The 14,992-nt window shown below is 26.3% G+C and overlaps 2 pseudogenes across 2 annotated transcripts in view; both read left to right on the top strand.

Moving 5' to 3' along the window:
- The window catches only part of LOC143240069 (atrial natriuretic peptide receptor 1-like), a 460,913-nt pseudogene that overhangs the window by 141,206 nt on the left and 304,715 nt on the right, over nt 1–14,992 (top strand). The gene's annotated exons all lie outside the window — the stretch shown is intronic.
- Nucleotides 1–14,992, top strand: part of LOC143240071 (protein Aster-B-like) — a 91,650-nt pseudogene that overhangs the window by 12,862 nt on the left and 63,796 nt on the right. The window contains exons 5-6 of the transcript XR_013021547.1: nt 858–961; nt 9,051–9,227. The product of XR_013021547.1 is annotated as a protein Aster-B-like (transcript). The remainder of the gene's footprint in view (nt 1–857; nt 962–9,050; nt 9,228–14,992) is intronic.

Raw genomic sequence — 14,992 nt, 5'->3', positions numbered from 1 at the left:
TGTTTTGTTTTTGCTAGTTTTGATTGAATAATATCAAAAACTTGCAAGTAAAATTAATGAAGGAAAATATTAAGACTAATTATGTCAAGTTTAAAATAATTTATACTCATTTGAAAACTGTTATTATTACTTGTTTAAACTGGTGAAGATAAAAGTATAAGTATTTATTCTGACATTTGAATACCTTCCTCATAATCAAATCTAAGTAAATTATGTTAACATCCAAACAAAGAAAGTGAGAGTCCTGATTCAGGTTCATGTGAAGTCCAGTTTATATTACTGGCTTAGTTTGAAAACAAAATCATATCTGTTAATTTTTTGGTTTATAATAGGAAGAAGTACTTGTTACTTTCTCTGTTTCATTAAAGCTTCCAATAATTATTTTATGAGTATCTTCAAAATATCTTTACAAAAAATGAAGACAAATATATTTTAGTGTTAAGTTTTAACACCAGGCTGAGCTGAATGATCACAATTGAAGATGAAATTTATTATTAGATTTTTCCTGTTCTTTGTATCTAGAATATTGTTTATCACAATCTAGGAAGTTATTAGTGTTTGTCATAGCTTGTCTGATGATACTGAAATAAACTGGTGGAAAACAGCTAATTTAAACATTTTTTAACAGTTTCAGTAACTTTTTTAATCTTTAAAAATAGTTGTATTATATTTTTTGGAAATGTATATTTTGTTAAAACAAACCAGTACATACTGATGTACTGTAATGTAGATTTAAGTCAGTGAAATATAAAATTTAAATCAGATTAACTAAAGCTATAATTTGTAACAAGCAACATCATTCAGTGTAATAGGAATTTTATGACTGTGCAGTAATTGTTTTATCTCTATTTTAACAGATTATTCCTGTGCCTTACAAAAAGATATTCTAGTCCATGGAAGATTGTATGTGTCACAAAATTACTTTTGTTTCTATGCTAACATTTTCCGATGGGAAACCTTTGTAAGCATAATTTATTCTAAATAATATGTCCTTCATCATTGATGAAATACATTTTTTTCGTAATAAGGTTTTGCTTTTATATTTAGCTTTAAGCAATAGACTCATAGCAGAGAAAACTTAGAACTGTCGTGTTAACTATTTGTTAAATTCACACCAAACTACATCAGTTAGTGTTTGAAAATCTTCAACTATCTGTTTATAAAATAATATACTTAATGTATTTAACTACAGGTTTCATTATTGACAAAAATTATCAAAGCTAAGTGATTAATTCGTGTTTTGATTAAAGAATGAAGGTTATGAAAAGTATATTATTTAAGAACAGTATGAAAAGGAATTTCAATAGTAATAGACCTTAGAAATAAGTTTTCATGTTTAGCACGTTGGTGTGATATCTCATGGTTCATCATACATTTAAATATGGTCCTGCTTCATAGATGCACCATGATTTAGCTATAAACCGTTATTTGACAAAACTATGTGTTTGTCCACTTTTAACTGGCAAACTGTTCTTGGACTTCATTGGATCCTATGTCTCTCACATGCACTGTATGAGGATGTCAGTTAGGTGTTCATAAATAGTGGCAAACAAACTTGAAAGAAGAGGTATAGATAATCATACTAAAACCAGAATTAAACAATATTGTGGAACAAACTTGAAAGAAGAGGTATAGATAATCATACTAAAACCAGAATTAAACAATATTGTGGAACAAACTTGAAAGAAGAGGTATAGATAATCATACTAAAACCAGAATTAAACAATAGTATGGAACAAAGTTGAAAGAAGAGGTATAGATAATCATACTAAAACCAGAATTAAACAATATTGTGGAACAAAGTTGAAAGAAGAGATATACATTATCATACTAAAACCAGAATTAAACAATAGTATGGAACAAAGTTGAAAGAAGAGGTATAGATAATCATACTAAAACCAGAATTAAACAATAGTAGTGAACAAAGTTGAAAGAAGAGATATAGATAATCATACTAAAACCAGAATTAAACAATAGTAGGGAACAAAGTTGAAAGAAGAGGTATAGATAATCATACTAAAACCAGAATTAAACAATAGTAGGGAACAAAGTTGAAAGAAGAGATATACATTATCATACTAAAACCAGAATTAAACAATAGTAGTGAACAAAGTTGAAAGAAGAGGTATAGATAATCATACTAAAACCAGAATTAAACAATAGTAGTGAACAAAGTTGAAAGAAGAGATATAGATAATCATACTAAAACCAGAATTAAACAATAGTAGGGAACAAAGTTGAAAGAAGAGGTATAGATAATCATACTAAAACCAGAATTAAACAATAGTAGGGAACAAAGTTGAAAGAAGAGATATACATTATCATACTAAAACCAGAATTAAACAATAGTAGTGAACAAAGTTGAAAGAAGAGGTATAGATAATCATACTAAAACCAGAATTAAACAATAGTAGTGAACAAAGTTGAAAGAAGAGGTATAGATAATCATACTAAAACCAGAATTAAACAATAGTAGTGAACAAAGTTGAAAGAAGAGATATAGATAATCATACTAAAACCAGAATTAAACAATAGTAGTGAACAAAGTTGAAAGAAGAGATATAGATAATCATACTAAGACCAGAATTAAACAATAGTAGTGAACAAAGTTGAAAGAAGAGATATACATAATCATACTAAAACCAGAATTAAACAATAGTAGTGAACAAAGTTGAAAGAAGAGGTATAGATAATCATACTAAAACCAGAATTAAACAATAGTAGTGAACAAAGTTGAAAGAAGAGGTATAGATAATCATACTAAAACCAGAATTAAACAATAGTAGTGAACAAAGTTGAAAGAAGAGATATACATAATCATACTAAAACCAGAATTAAACAATAGTAGTGAACAAAGTTGAAAGAAGAGATATACATAATCATACTAAAACCAGAATTAAACAATAGTAGTGAACAAAGTTGAAAGAAGAGATATACATAATCATACTAAAACCAGAATTAAACAATAGTAGTGAACAAAGTTGAAAGAAGAGATATACATAATCATACTAAAACCAGAATTAAACAATAGTAGTGAACAAAGTTGAAAGAAGAGATATACATAATCATACTAAAACCAGAATTAAACAATAGTAGTGAACAAAGTTGAAAGAAGAGGTATAGATAATCATACTAAAACCAGAATTAAACAATAGTAGTGAACAAAGTTGAAAGAAGAGGTATAGATAATCATACTAAAACCAGAATTAAACAATAGTAGTGAACAAAGTTGAAAGAAGAGGTATAGATAATCATACTAAAACCAGAATTAAACAATAGTAGTGAACAAAGTTGAAAGAAGAGGTATAGATAATCATACTAAAACCAGAATTAAACAATAGTAGGGAACAAAGTTGAAAGAAGAGATATACATTATCATACTAAAACCAGAATTAAACAATAGTAGGGAACAAAGTTGAAAGAAGAGATATACATTATCATACTAAAACCAGAATTAAACAACAGTAGTGAACAAAGTTGAAAGAAGAGGTATAGATAATCATACTAAAACCAGAATTGAACAATAGTAGTGAACAAAGTTGAAAGAAGAGGTATAGATAATCATACTAAGACCAGAATTAAACAATAGTAGTGAACAAAGTTGAAAGAAGAGGTATAGATAATCATACTAAAACCAGAATTAAACAATAGTAATGAACAAAGTTGAAAGAAGAGATATAGATAATCATACTAAAACCAGAATTAAACAATAGTAGGGAACAAAGTTGAAAGAAGAGATATAGATAATCATACTAAGACCAGAATTAAACAATAGTAGTGAACAAAGTTGAAAGAAGAGATATAGATAATCATACTAAAACCAGAATTAAACAATAGTAATGAACAAAGTTGAAAGAAGAGGTATAGATAATCATACTAAAACCAGAATTAAACAATAGTAATGAACAAAGTTGAAAGAAGAGATATAGATAATCATACTAAAACCAGAATTAAACAATAGTAATGAACAAAGTTGAAAGAAGAGATATAGATAATCATACTAAAACCAGAATTAAACAATAGTAGGGAACAAAGTTGAAAGAAGAGGTATAGATAATCATACTAAAACCAGAATTAAACAATAGTAATGAACAAAATTGAAAGAAGAGATATAGATAATCATACTAAAACCAGAATTAAACAATAGTAGTGAACAAAGTTGAAAGAAGAGGTATAGATAATCATACTAAAACCAGAATTAAACAATAGTAGTGAACAAAGTTGAAAGAAGAGGTATAGATAATCATACTAAAACCAGAATTAAACAGTGGTAGTGAACAAAGTTGAAAGAAGAGGTATAGATAATCATACTAAAACCAGAATTAAACAATAGTAGTGAACAAAGTTGAAAGAAGAGGTATAGATAATCATACTAAAACCAGAATTAAACAGTAGTAGTGAACAAAGTTGAAAGAAGAGGTATAGATAATCATACTAAAACCAGAATTAAACAATAGTAGTGAACAAAGTTGAAAGAAGAGGTATAGATAATCATACTAAAACCAGAATTAAACAATAGTAGTGAACAAAGTTGAAAGAAGAGGTATAGATAATCATACTAAAACCAGAATTAAACAATAGTAGTGAACAAAGTTGAAAGAAGAGGTATAGATAATCATACTAAAACCAGAATTAAACAATAGTAGTGAACAAAGTTGAAAGAAGAGGTATAGATAATCATACTAAAACCAGAATTAAACAATAGTAGTGAACAAAGTTGAAAGAAGAGGTATAGATAATCATACTAAAACCAGAATTAAACAATAGTAGTGAACAAAGTTGAAAGAAGAGGTATAGATAATCATACTAAAACCAGAATTAAACAATAGTAGTGAACAAAGTTGAAAGAAGAGGTATAGATAATCATACTAAAACCAGAATTAAACAGTGGTAGTGAACAAAGTTGAAAGAAGAGGTATAGATAATCATACTAAAACCAGAATTAAACAATAGTAGTGAACAAAGTTGAAAGAAGAGGTATAGATAATCATACTAAAACCAGAATTAAACAGTAGTAGTGAACAAAGTTGAAAGAAGAGGTATAGATAATCATACTAAAACCAGAATTAAACAATAGTAGTGAACAAAGTTGAAAGAAGAGGTATAGATAATCATACTAAAACCAGAATTAAACAATAGTAGTGAACAAAGTTGAAAGAAGAGATATAGATAATCATACTAAAACCAGAATTAAACAATAGTAATGAACAAAGTTGAAAGAAGAGGTATAGATAATCATACTAAAACCAGAATTAAACAATAGTAATGAACAAAGTTGAAAGAAGAGATATAGATAATCATACTAAAACCAGAATTAAACAATAGTAATGAACAAAGTTGAAAGAAGAGATATAGATAATCATACTAAAACCAGAATTAAACAATAGTAGTGAACAAAGTTGAAAGAAGAGGTATAGATAATCATACTAAAACCAGAATTAAACAATAGTAGTGAACAAAGTTGAAAGAAGAGGTATAGATAATCATACTAAAACCAGAATTAAACAATAGTAGTGAACAAAGTTGAAAGAAGAGGTATAGATAATCATACTAAAACCAGAATTAAACAGTGGTAGTGAACAAAGTTGAAAGAAGAGGTATAGATAATCATACTAAAACCAGAATTAAACAATAGTAGTGAACAAAGTTGAAAGAAGAGGTATAGATAATCATACTAAAACCAGAATTAAACAGTAGTAGTGAACAAAGTTGAAAGAAGAGGTATAGATAATCATACTAAAACCAGAATTAAACAATAGTAGTGAACAAAGTTGAAAGAAGAGGTATAGATAATCATACTAAAACCAGAATTAAACAATAGTAGTGAACAAAGTTGAAAGAAGAGATATAGATAATCATACTAAAACCAGAATTAAACAATAGTAGGGAACAAAGTTGAAAGAAGAGGTATAGATAATCATACTAAAACCAGAATTAAACAATAGTAGGGAACAAAGTTGAAAGAAGAGATATACATTATCATACTAAAACCAGAATTAAACAATAGTAGTGAACAAAGTTGAAAGAAGAGGTATAGATAATCATACTAAAACCAGAATTAAACAATAGTAGTGAACAAAGTTGAAAGAAGAGGTATAGATAATCATACTAAAACCAGAATTAAACAATAGTAGTGAACAAAGTTGAAAGAAGAGATATAGATAATCATACTAAGACCAGAATTAAACAATAGTAGTGAACAAAGTTGAAAGAAGAGATATACATAATCATACTAAAACCAGAATTAAACAGTAGTAGTGAACAAAGTTGAAAGAAGAGGTATAGATAATCATACTAAAACCAGAATTAAACAATAGTAGTGAACAAAGTTGAAAGAAGAGGTATAGATAATCATACTAAAACCAGAATTAAACAATAGTAGGGAACAAAGTTGAAAGAAGAGATATACATTATCATACTAAAACCAGAATTAAACAATAGTAGGGAACAAAGTTGAAAGAAGAGATATACATTATCATACTAAAACCTGAATTAAACAACAGTAGTGAACAAAGTTGAAAGAAGAGGTATAGATAATCATACTAAAACCAGAATTGAACAATAGTAGTGAACAAAGTTGAAAGAAGAGGTATAGATAATCATACTAAGACCAGAATTAAACAATAGTAGTGAACAAAGTTGAAAGAAGAGGTATAGATAATCATACTAAAACCAGAATTAAACAATAGTAATGAACAAAGTTGAAAGAAGAGATATAGATAATCATACTAAAACCAGAATTAAACAATAGTAGGGAACAAAGTTGAAAGAAGAGATATAGATAATCATACTAAGACCAGAATTAAACAATAGTAGTGAACAAAGTTGAAAGAAGAGATATAGATAATCATACTAAAACCAGAATTAAACAATAGTAATGAACAAAGTTGAAAGAAGAGGTATAGATAATCATACTAAAACCAGAATTAAACAATAGTAATGAACAAAGTTGAAAGAAGAGATATAGATAATCATACTAAAACCAGAATTAAACAATAGTAATGAACAAAGTTGAAAGAAGAGATATAGATAATCATACTAAAACCAGAATTAAACAATAGTAGGGAACAAAGTTGAAAGAAGAGGTATAGATAATCATACTAAAACCAGAATTAAACAATAGTAATGAACAAAGTTGAAAGAAGAGATATAGATAATCATACTAAAACCAGAATTAAACAATAGTAGTGAACAAAGTTGAAAGAAGAGGTATAGATAATCATACTAAAACCAGAATTAAACAATAGTAGTGAACAAAGTTGAAAGAAGAGATATAGATAATCATACTAAAACCAGAATTAAACAATAGTAGGGAACAAAGTTGAAAGAAGAGGTATAGATAATCATACTAAAACCAGAATTAAACAATAGTAGGGAACAAAGTTGAAAGAAGAGGTATAGATAATCATACTAAAACCAGAATTAAACAATAGTAGTGAACAAAGTTGAAAGAAGAGGTATAGATAATCATACTAAAACCAGAATTAAACAATAGTAGTGAACAAAGTTGAAAGAAGAGGTATAGATAATCATACTAAAACCAGAATTAAACAATAGTAGTGAACAAAGTTGAAAGAAGAGGTATAGATAATCATACTAAAACCAGAATTAAACAATAGTAGTGAACAAAGTTGAAAGAAGAGGTATAGATAATCATACTAAAACCAGAATTAAACAATAGTAGTGAACAAAGTTGAAAGAAGAGGTATAGATAATCATACTAAAACCAGAATTAAACAATAGTAGTGAACAAAGTTGAAAGAAGAGGTATAGATAATCATACTAAAACCAGAATTAAACAATAGTAGTGAACAAAGTTGAAAGAAGAGGTATAGATAATCATACTAAAACCAGAATTAAACAGTGGTAGTGAACAAAGTTGAAAGAAGAGGTATAGATAATCATACTAAAACCAGAATTAAACAATAGTAGTGAACAAAGTTGAAAGAAGAGGTATAGATAATCATACTAAAACCAGAATTAAACAGTAGTAGTGAACAAAGTTGAAAGAAGAGGTATAGATAATCATACTAAAACCAGAATTAAACAATAGTAGTGAACAAAGTTGAAAGAAGAGGTATAGATAATCATACTAAAACCAGAATTAAACAATAGTAGTGAACAAAGTTGAAAGAAGAGGTATAGATAATCATACTAAAACCAGAATTAAACAATAGTAGTGAACAAAGTTGAAAGAAGAGGTATAGATAATCATACTAAAACCAGAATTAAACAATAGTAGTGAACAAAGTTGAAAGAAGAGGTATAGATAATCATACTAAAACCAGAATTAAACAATAGTAGTGAACAAAGTTGAAAGAAGAGGTATAGATAATCATACTAAAACCAGAATTAAACAATAGTAGTGAACAAAGTTGAAAGAAGAGGTATAGATAATCATACTAAAACCAGAATTAAAGGGAGATTTAAAGTATTGTTAATAATGGAGGTCAGAAGCTTTACTAACTTGTGTGATGGATTTGTTAGGAAGCTCCTGCAACCATCACAGGACTTGCAAGTTATTTGATGCTTAAGAAGAATGTGTGAAATTCCTTATTAACCCTAAAATTACCAATGGGTCTCGTAACAAATTTTTGGGTAAATAATGCTGGTTGCATTTGATTTCTTGGTTTAGTGAACTGCCAATAGATTAATGTGGTGTTTTGTTATTACACTTTTTTGAGCGATTGTTGACTTCTTTCTTTCATTCAATTTATTATATTTATATGTAGCTCTACTTCAAAGTAAAGGTAACCTTTTTTTGACTGTTATTCTGCCTTCAGATGTACACATAATTAGGAAATTTTGATAATGGTTAGTCTTGTTGAAATTTATTTGATGTGAGAGTTTTTGAAAATGTAACTGTTAAAGTAATTTTCCAAGTAAGAGAAATGTCTCATGCAAAAATGAAAAAAGGTGAAGTTGAATATTTTTAGGCTTTAAAACATCATAAAAAATGAATTATTTCTATTAATTTGCATCAGTATCATGGTTATTTATTTTGAGTTACACACTTGAATTGCTTACTTACATAAACGTTTGTTTCTCAGTTACTCCTTCGTTGTAGAGACATCACTAGCATGACCAAAGAGAAAACAGCACGGGTAATTCCAAATGCAATTCAAGTGTGCACAGATAGTGAAAAACACTTCTTTACATCGTTTGGTGCTCGTGATAAAACGTACATGATGCTTTTTCGAATTTGGCAGAATGCACTTTTAGAGACTGTAAGTTATAAACATATTAATACTACAGAAATAAAATAATAAGGTTTAAACTGATTTATACTACAGAAATAAAATAATAAATTATAAACATATTAATACTGCAGAAATAAAGTTATAAATGTATTAATACTGCAGAAATTAAGTTATAAACATATTAATACTACAGTAATTAAGTTATAAACATATTAATACTACAGTAATTGAGTTATAAACATATTAATACCTACAGAAATTAAGTTATAAACATATTAATACTACAGTAATTATGTTATAAACATATTAATACTACAGTAATTATGTTATAAACATATTAATACCTACAGAAATTAAGTTATAAACATATTAATACCTACAGAAATTAAGTTATAAACATATTAATACTACAGTAATTAAGTTATAAACATATTAATACCTACAGTAATTAAGTTATAAACATATTAATACCTACAGTAATTAAGTTATAAACATATTAATACCTACAGTAATTGAGTTATAAACATATTAATACTACAGTAATTAAGTTATAAACATATTAATACTACAGTAATTAAGTTATAAACATTTTAATACTACAGTAATTGAGTTATAAACATATTACTACCTACAGAAATTGAGTTATATACATATTAATACTACAGAAATTGAGTTATATACATATTAATACTACAGAAATTGAGTTATAAACATATTAATACTACAGAAATTCAGTTATAAACATATTAATACTACAGTAATTAAGTTATAAACATATTAATACTACAGTAATTGAGTTATAAACATAATACTTACAGAAATTAAGTTATAAACATATTAATACTACAGTAATTAAGTTATAAACATATTAATACTACAGTAATTAAGTTATAAACATATTAATACTACAAAAAGTAAGTTATAAACATATTAATACAACAGTAATTAAGTTGTAAACATATTAATACAACAGTAATTAAGTTGTAAACATATTAATACTACAGAAATTAAGTTATAAACATATTAATACTACAGTAGTTAAGTTATAAACATATTAATACTACAGTAGTTAAGTTATAAACATATTAATACTACAGTAGTTAAGTTATAAACATATTAATACTACAGTAATTCAGTTATAAACGTATTAATACTTCAGAAATTAAGTTATAAACGTATTAATACTACAGAAATTAAGTTATAAACATATTAATACTACAGAAATTAAGTTATAAACATATTAATACTACAGAAATTAAGTTATAAACATATTAATACTACAGAAATTAAGTTATAAACATATTAATACTACAGTAATTAAGTTATAAACATATTATACTACAGTAATTAAGTTATAAACATATTATACTACAGTAATTAAGTTATAAACATATTATACTACAGTAATTAAGTTATAAACATATTAATACTACAGTAATTAAGTTATAAACATATTAATACTACAGTAATTAAGTTATAAACATATTAATACTACAGTAATTAAGTTATAAACATATTAATACTACAGAAATTGAAAGTCATAAATATAATACTACAGAAATAAAGTTACAAACATTTTAATACTACAGAAATTGAAAGTCATAAATATAATACAACAGAAATTGTAAGTCATAAATATAATACAACAGAAATTGTAAGTCATAAATATAATACAACAGAAATTGTAAGTCATAAATATAATACTACAGAAATTGTAAGTCATAAATATAATACTACAGAAATTGTAAGTCATAAACATAATACTACAGAAATTGTAAGTCATAGATATTAATACTATAGAAATTAAGTAAGTCATAAATGTATTAATACTATAGAAATTAAATAAGTCATAAATGTATTAATACTATAGAAATTAAATAAGTCATAAATGTATTAATACTACAGAAATTAAACTATAAATGTATTAATACTATAGAAATTAAATGAGTTATAAACATATTAATACCTACAGAAATTAAGTTATAAACATATTAATACTACAGTAATTATGTTATAAACATATTAATACTACAGTAATTAAGTTATAAACATATTAATACTACAGTAATTAAGTTATAAACATATTAATACTACAGTAATTGAGTTATAAACATATTAATACCTACAGAAATTAAGTTATAAACATATTAATACTACAGTAATTAAGTTATAAACATATTAATACCTACAGTAATTAAGTTATAAACATATTAATACCTACAGTAATTAAGTTATAAACATATTAATACTACAGTAATTAAGTTATAAACATATTAATACTACAGTAATTAAGTTATAAACATTAATACTACAGTAATTAAGTTATAAACATATTAATACTACAGTAATTAAGTTATAAACATATTAATACTACAAAAAGTAAGTTATAAACATATTAATACAACAGTAATTAAGTTATAAACATATTAATACTACAGTAATTAAGTTATAAATATATTAATACTACAAAAAGTAAGTTATAAACATAATACAACAGTAATTAAGTTATAAACATATTAATACTACAGTAATTAAGTTATAAACATATTAATACTACAGTAATTAAGTTATATACATATTAATACTACAGTAATTAAGTTATAAACATATTAATACAACAGAAATTAAGTTATAAACATATTAATACAACAGAAATTAAGTTATAAACATATTAATACAACAGAAATTAAGTTATAAACATATTAATACTACAGAAATTAAGTTATAAACATATTAATACTACAGTAATTAAGTTATAAACATATTAATACTACAGTAATTAAGTTATAAACATATTAATACCTACAGAAATTGAGTTATAAACATATTAATACCTACAGAAATTGAGTTATAAACATGTTAATACTACAGTAATTGAGTTATAAACATATTAATACCTACAGAAATTGAGTTATAAACATATTAATACTACAGAAATTGAGTTATAAACATATTAATACTACAGAAATTGAGTTATAAACATATTAATACTACAGAAATTGAGTTATAAACATATTAATACTACAGTAATTAAGTTATAAACATATTATACTACAGTAATTAAGTTATAAACATATTATACTACACTAATTAAGTTATAAACATATTATACTACAGTAATTAAGTTATAAACATATTAATACTACAGTAATTAAGTTATAAACATATTAATACTACAGTAATTAAGTTATAAACATATTAATACTACAGTAATTAAGTTATAAACATATTAATACTACAGTAATTAAGTTATAAACATATTAATACTACAGTAATTAAGTTATAAACATATTAATACTACAGAAATTGAAAGTCATAAATATAATACTACAGAAATTGTAAGTCATAAACATAATACTACAGAAATTGTAAGTCATAAAGATATTAATACTATAGAAATTAAGTAAGTCATAAAGATATTAATACCATAGAAATTAAATAAGTCATAAAGATATTAATACTATAGAAATTAAATAAGTCATAAATGTATTAATACTATAGAAATTAAATAAGTCATAAATGTATTAATACTATAGAAATTAAATAAGTCGTAAATGTATTAATACTATAGAAATTAAATGAGTTATAAACATATTATTTACTTGAGAATATAAAGTAGTATTATCCCCTTAGGGTAAGTAAATAAGTTCTTTCTTGAAATGTATGTTTTCACTAAATTTTCTTTTCATTTCATGTTGAGATGAACCCAAACACAAATATAGAATTAATACTACAGAACACTACATGGACATTTCTCTGTTTAAATATTTTTAGTTGTGAGCTTTTGGTCTTTGTAGTGGATTCTTCATTGTACAACATTTTTTCAATAAATTTAAAAACATTAAACTACAGTATTGTTTAAAAGTGTTAGAACAAGAGAATATTATGCTATTCTTTCATTTTGTCTGACTAATTCTTCCACATCATAGCAGAATGTAAACTTTAACATTTTGATAATACTTCACTGTTGACAACTGAATGAACCAAGTTGAGAATACTTATCATTCTTTAGGACTCCTATTTGCTTTTACCAAGGGCATGTCACAATATTTTTATTTGAATGAACATACTGATCAAGTTTAGGTACCCCAAGCAGCATTTTAACTATATATAGAGAAGTTAATGTGTAGTAGCAGTATATACCAGAATATAATAGTGCCCCACAAATAAACCCCTTGATATAAACAGTGTTTAATATTATATATTAAGTTTTATCATCATATCACAGCATAAAAATTATAGAAAACTGTCAGTGGAGCAGAGAATTTGCACAAACGTTTCACATGACAAGTTATACAAGAGTTATACTCTCCAATAAGTTGCTGCAAACTTGAAATGCTCCTCAACAACCATCAAGTGAACCCTAAATCTTGAAACCAAAACAGATGAATCTAAAAAAAAGGAAAAAAACATAGAGTCAGAACACCTAAACTCAATAATATTGACGCTAAATATCTTTGTTTATGCTGTTTTTCGGACAGAAGGAAGACTGCCATTGATCTCAAGCATGACATAAACAACCTTGATTCAAATAACAAAAATGTGTCCAGATCTACAGTATTAAGAAGACTCAACAAGAATGGAATATTTGGTCATGTGCCAGTTTAAAAAACCTTTACTTTGATCTCCAAATGTTGTCAAGAGACTATAATTTGCTAAAAAGTACAAAAACTGGACTGTTTATTATTGGGAAAGGGTGTTATGGAAGAATGAGTCCAAATTTAAAATATGTGGTTATATCCAATAGAAGAAAGGTGAAAGATACTTCAATGCATAGCACCTACCATGAAGCATGGAGGAAACAGTGTGATGTTTTTGGGGGTGTTTTTGCTAAGTTGACAGGAGATACTTGCAAAATAAATGGAATAATAGCCCAGTGAAAGCACCATCAGGTACTGGACCATCATGGTATACTCAGTGGTTTGCATATTATTGGTAAAGGATTTTACTGCCAACAAGATAATGACCCCAAACACTCATCCAACATATGCAGAAATTACTTAGCTAAGAAAGAAGTTGCTGGAGTCATTCAGATGATGTAACGACCCCTACAGAGCCCCAATTTCAACATAATTGAGCAGATCTGGAATTTGATAAATAAAAAGTTTGACAGATCAAAATTTACTTTCAAAGAAACTTTATATGAGTGTATTAGAGATATTTGAAGTAAAATCCCAAAGAACACTGAATAAATGTGTTGCAACAATGCCTAAAAGACTGTCTGCAGATATTAAAACAAAAGGGTGCACCCAAATTAATACAGTTTACTGACCCCAAGCACTTCCACCGAGTTTCTGTTGTACTAAATACGAATATTGATAAACTTTTGATGTTTCACCTGTGACTTACCTTTCACTGTTCTTTGAAAGTAGCCTAAAATCTAATTTTTTTACTTTGTGCCAACATTTTTGCACAGTACTGTATACTCCCCTCTTTGTGGATTCCAGTACATGGTGAGGGGACCTTGTAGGGAAGTTTCTGTTCTTTCAGTTTACCTCCTATGCGATCTAAAAATCCACCCACGTGTTTACTGTGTGTGGCAACCCGTAAAGAGGAGGAGAGGATCCGAGTGGTTGAGGGGTCCAACCCTAACACACCACTTTGACCTTGAATTCTTGTAGACGGGCAGCTTTCGGGTGGTTTCCCTGGGGTCAGTTGGTTAGTCCACTTGGGCAAGGGTCAACCAAGTACCAGAGTTGGATGTTCCCAAAAGGTGTTGTGGACATTGTATCTGATGCTGAGGTTTGGGTATAGTGCTCACGAAACCCTGGCGTTGCTCATTGAAATATTCT

Source organism: Tachypleus tridentatus, chromosome 13 (assembly GCF_004210375.1).
Source record: "Tachypleus tridentatus isolate NWPU-2018 chromosome 13, ASM421037v1, whole genome shotgun sequence".
Classification (NCBI taxonomy): Eukaryota; Metazoa; Arthropoda; class Merostomata; order Xiphosura; family Limulidae; genus Tachypleus; species Tachypleus tridentatus.
The sequence above is the reverse complement of the archived record's forward strand: the minus strand, read 5'-3'. Positions and strand labels throughout refer to the sequence as shown.